The sequence below is a fragment of the Pristiophorus japonicus genome, chromosome 15 (genome assembly GCF_044704955.1).
Source record: "Pristiophorus japonicus isolate sPriJap1 chromosome 15, sPriJap1.hap1, whole genome shotgun sequence".
NCBI classification, from domain to species: domain Eukaryota; kingdom Metazoa; phylum Chordata; class Chondrichthyes; family Pristiophoridae; genus Pristiophorus; species Pristiophorus japonicus.
The window spans coordinates 75,121,349-75,127,108 of NC_091991.1; positions in this window are offsets into that span (position 1 = coordinate 75,121,349).

A 5,760-nucleotide genomic window follows, 5' to 3' on the forward strand; every position below is an offset into this window, starting at 1 on the left:
TATATATATATTTTTTACTTTGTTGAAAGAAGCTTGTGAAGGCATCTATTCCGCAATGAAGGTGAGAAGGTTTGGAAAGCATATTTCAGTTTGAATTGCAGGGCCAATAGACTGAAGCAGCAATACTAACTGACAGAATTGGTCTACAAGAGGAAAAAGACAGCCCCATTGCTCAGTCACCAATACAGAAAAAAAACCCTTTGGGGAGAAATTGCGTAGCACCCCTCCCCCCCGCCCCCCTGTTTGGGGTGCTAACTTTTGTGGAAGTGCAAAAGTATCGCCGGGCACTATGCAATTCGAGCGGATGCGAACTTGCGGTTTAGCGTTCCAGGAGGGAAGTGGAGCACTAAATCAAGCACTACCACTTCCCTTAGAATGCTAATCCAGGCAAGAGGGACGATAGTGGCAGAGCGCTTAAAGGGAAGGACCATTGCTGCAGGCTCTGCAATAAATCTAAGCCCCTGCTCACCGATGGCACCCGCGATCCGCGATGATCAGCCCCAAGCACTCTAACAGAGTGCAGGGCTGATCAATTGCGGCAGTAGAAAAATTGAAAAAAAATGTGTTGAATAAAAAATGTTCCCTTACCTCACCAGCAATTCCTTTAACTACCACTCCCCAAGCAGCTGGCCGGCCTTACAATGCCTCCTGTAGCTACCAGTGTTGAGGCACGGCAATGCTGCACAGGGTGGAAGTGAAGTTAGCATCTGGGCCGGTACCGAGGCGCTGCGCACTGGATGACATCACGATCTCCGGGGCGCAGGAGATCGAGGCGTTGGGTTTACCGCCGCCGCTAACCTGCAAGGGAAGTTCACGGGCATCGGTACTCTCGCCGTGCTCGGTCAGAAAGCCGGTAGTGACCGGTCGTTGGGTATATGCTCAGTCGTTGAGTATATTGAAGACAGAGATCGATAGATGTTTGGATATTAAGGGAATCAAGGGATATGGGGATAGTGCGGTTGAGTTAGAAGGTCAGCCATGATCTCATTAAAATGGCAGAGCAGACTAGAGGGGTCAAATGGCCTACTCCTGCTCCTAATTCTTATGTTATCGCTCCCTGCAGGCGCGAACAGGAGGCACAGAGGAGGCTAATTTCTCCCCACTTATGTTTATCCTTAGTACATGGTTTACAAGGTTGAACCATTCTTGTTCATAGTCCTTTCCTGGTACCACTCATGACCAGAAGTGCATGTTTATTCTGACAGAATGCACCTTGCTTCTGCTGTGCATATCTCCCTGACAGAACTGTCGAGATCAAGCACTCACCGTATAAGAAACTGGTGGTAAACTCCATACCACTACTCTGGGGCAAAACATATTGGAGCATAGGCATCGCCAAAGCTTCCTTAGATGGATGCATCACTCACTCGCAACATTTTGATTTATAAACAAGATTAGTATAATTCTCAGCACTAAAATCATGTATTCCTTTGGTAATAAATAGACTTTGATATCGAAAAATGTGTTGTCTGTAGCATTGGGGCCATACAGCTGGGGGAAGAGAAATATCACAACACTATGCATGTTTTTTCAGCAGCTCCACAATTCAGATTTGAAGAAAGGAAAGAGAACCGTTAACAATATCAGCTAACATGGGAGCCAGAAAATGAAGTTGGGTTATCAGCATTTTGGTGGGAATAGGGTCAAGGGAGCAGGAAGTGGATCTCATCGACAAGATGAGTGCGGAGAGGTCATGAGAGAAGATTGGCGAGAAACTGGAGAAAGATGATAATTCAGGGCTAGGGCAGGGGGGAACATTAGAGGAGGTTTGGCCCAATGGGCGAGGAGAAGGAAGGCAAGTGGCAGAGGCAGTTGATTGGATGGTCTCAATTTTAGAGACAAAGAAATCCATGAGCTCCTCACACATGTTGATGGAGGTGAGTGTGGAAAAGATGGGGGAGAGGAGTTTAAGAAGATGGCTAGCATTAGAGAATAGAAGCCGGGGGTTATCTTTGCATTCCAGAATGATCCTGGAATAGTGAGTAGTTTTGACAGACGAGAGCAGGACCTAATAACGCTTTATGTGGTCCAGCCTGATCTGGTGGTGAATGGCTAAACCAGTTGTCCACCATATCCATTCAAGTCTGTGTCCCTTAGACATAAGGGAGCGAAGATGAGGGCCGTATCAGGGGGAATGGTCAGGATGGGAGAGATTAATTGTTTTAAATAGGGATTCAGGTATCAAAGCTAGTGGGGAGGGTATGGTTGAGCTTCAGAAATGTCATGGTGAATGGAGGGCCAAAAGCTGGATAGTTGGGTTTTGTAAGTACAGTTATAAGAGAGTTGGGAGAGAGTTTTTTCCAGAGGCGGTTACTGAAGGAGGTAGGTTTGGGGATGGGGAGGGGGGGGAGGATGGTGGTGGGGGATGTAGGTGGAGAGCGATACAAGGAAGTGGTCAGAGATGGCCTTATCTGTAATTGACACAATGGGAGCAGCAAGACCATGAGAGGTGGCAAGGCCAAGGGGGTGGCCGTGAATATGGGTTGGGGAGTTCACATGGCGGGAGAGATTAAGGGAGGATGGGAGGCTGGTGAACTCAGAGGAGAGAGAGCATGATGAATTGAGATGGAGGTTGAAATCACCGAGGATAAGAAGTTGCTTGGTGCAGAGGCCAAGGGAGGAAAGCGATGAAGATATCTCGGTGATAAAATTTTAATGGTACTTGGGTGGGTGGTAGAGAACGAGAATTTGAAATGAGAGGTGAGAGGGGTGGAATAAAGTGAGATATTCAAAGGCAGAGATTGTGCTAGACGGGTAGGGGGACTGACCAAGGTGTGATTTGGTGATGAGAACCACACTGCCACCACAGCGTTCTGGGCAGGGCAAGTGGTGGACGGCATAGCCAGGTGGGGAGACTTCGCTTAAGTGTAAGGTGCCATCACTCCTCAGCCAGTTACCATCAGGACCATGATGTCGATGCAATCATCCACGATAAGCTCACAGATGGCAAGGGACTTGTTCGCAAGTGAACGGACGTTCTGCAGGGAGATGCGGAGAGGGTTGGTAACAGCTGATCCACTGCCAGCACCCACAGGGTCAGCGCTGGGGTGTGAGTTGGACAGTGAGGAGATTGGCAAGATTAGCCCCCAGCAGGCGTGCTCTGCGGGAAGGTCGGTGAGAGAGTAGGATGGGACAGTTAGTGTTGCTGCTCGTAAGGAGGCAACAACAAGTGCCACGGCGAGCCCTTTGGAGGATACCAAGAGAGGCACAGAGGGAAGCTGTAGGCTTATCTAAGAAGAAGTCAACCTGGGATGACAACAGGAGAGTAGGAATGTTAAAGAGTAATAAAGGGTTGGGGTAGGGACTTTGGAGGGCAGAGTATCCGAGAGAGGAGGGCTGAAAGGCAGCATGACGACAGGAAAGAGCAGCCAGGGAGGAATAGAGAGAAAAGAAAAATGGGGGCAAAATGTGGAAATAGAAGAGAATGGCCTGGGTACGGAACGGCAGCCAAAATGCGCACGCAAATGGACACAGGGAAAATCTCAAGTAACATAGGCCTGGTTATATAGCAATTACTGGGATACATATTTTCTGGTAGTAACAGAGAATAGGCTGGCGACAATAGGAGGGAGTAGAGAGTTAAAGTCAGAGGTCCTGTGGAGGGAAAAAGTTGACGTAGGTAGGATGGAGTTGGCGTGGAGCATCGACGAATTGTCCAAGTTCAGAGATGGGTGTAGCGGGCGAGTGAAATCCAGAAGCTATTTGAAGGGTAGAGTATCAGAGGATGGAGGTTTTTGCCGTGGGAATGAGAATCGGTTGTGGTGCAGAAAGATGATGGCGAAGTTGACTCTAAGTTGGAGGTCAAGGTTGCAAGCTGTGAAAGACAGGTTCCTGCCTCTTGACAGGTGTCACTGAGAATGTCCAAGTCATTACACTGTTCTCTACTCTGCGTTCGCATCTGTTCCGGTTGACCAGCAACTGCTTCTAACTTTTAGTGTAACATCCTCACCATAGTCTTCATTCTGACACATTCGTAATTAGAACATATAAGACGATTAAGCTGCTTAATTTCATCTTGAGCTTGGTTATATCTGACCTCTAAGTCCTGCCTTTACCTGCCATCTAAATTTCCTGAGCCTTGTTCCTTTACTCTGCTGTTTAAAACCAAAGCACTGTCCCACTGCCTGATGTAGTTTTCATTAAACGTTACTCCTTTTTGACTAATTCTTTTGATTGTAACAGTATACTCCTTTTATCCTATTAGCTCATCTTTATTTTATATGAGCTCTGTTTGTCTGGGCGTTTCCCCTGCCTTCTGCTCCCTTGTAATTGGAGCTCCTTTTGGGATATTTTTTATTTCTTGACACTAGAACAAGAACAACAACAACAACTTGCATTTATATAGTGATTTTAATGTAGTAAGACGTTCCAAGGTGCTTCACAGGAGCATTCTTTGACATCGAGTCACATATGGAAATATTAGGATGGGTAACCAGGAGCTTGGTGAGAGAAGTATGTGAAGAGGGTGGAGAGAGAGGTGGAGGTTTGAGGAGGGTATTCCAGAGCTTAGGGCCTAGATAGCCAAAGGCACGGCCTTCATTGGTGGGGTGGGGGATGCACTGGAGGGCAGAATTAGTGGAATGTTGAGTTCCGGAGGCTTGTAGGGCTGGAGGAGGTTGCAGAGATAGGGAGGGACGAGGCCCTGGAGAGATTTGAACACAAGAATGAGAATTTTGAATGTGAGGCATTGCTGGACATGGGAACCAATGTAGGTCAGCGAGCACAGGAATGATGGCTGAACGGACTTGGTGTGTTAGGATACAGGCAGCAGAATTTTGGACAAGTTGAACTTTACAGAGGGTGGAAGATGGGAGGCTGGCCATGAGAGCATTGGAATAGTCGAACCTGGAAATAACAAAAGCATGGATGAGTGTTTCAGCTGCAGATAAGCTAAGGCAAGGGTGGAGACGGGCGATGTTACGAGAGTGGAAGTAGGCGGACTAGGTGATGGAGAGAATAGGTTGTTCAATCGGATGCCGAGGTTGTGAACAGTCTACGTTATCCTTTCTGCTACGGACCAGTTAATTCTGTTTCTTTTTGAGCTAACTTGTTTAAAATATTTAAACCTTTGCTAAATTTTAGCTTCCATTTTCTGGAGTTCTGCATTAACTGCTGTTTTATTTCTTTATATGTGACTCCATTTGCATTTGTTTTGTTTCCCCCTTGTCAGCCCCATGCTTAACTTCTCGGTGTGAAAATATATTCAGCACAAGAGAGGGTGTGATAGCTAATTTTGATTACTTAGCTTTTTAACGTACAGAAGTTTCATTTTGTACGTCTACAAGTTCCTGACTTTGTGTCCAGATTTGTCCAGCTATTAAACCCCTCTATGAGTAGCTCCTCTTCAATGGCAGCCTGTGACTGCTTTAACATTTCAGGACTCACAATCACCACTTGAAGGAGTTCATTTTTGGCTTGGTATTATGCCATTTTGGGACTGTGACACAGTTGTGGGCTCAGTTTTCATTTAAGCAGCAGCTCTACCAACATGAACCTTTCAATATCTGCAAGTTGAAATACTGACTACAGTAACTCCATTTAAATCACCATCCTTCGTTTTAAGTCAGGGTTTGTGACTCGACTCCTTTGATTGCCAACAGCTCAATCCCCTTTTCACTGACAATTCCACAAGCAGCTTATCTTATTAACCATTTACTCTTAGTATGACTTTTATTCTTAGCTGGAACACTTCAGTTCTTGATTTTTCACCAAGAGTTCAAATTCTCTCAGTTACAGTTTGCAAAACCTGTTATTAAAATC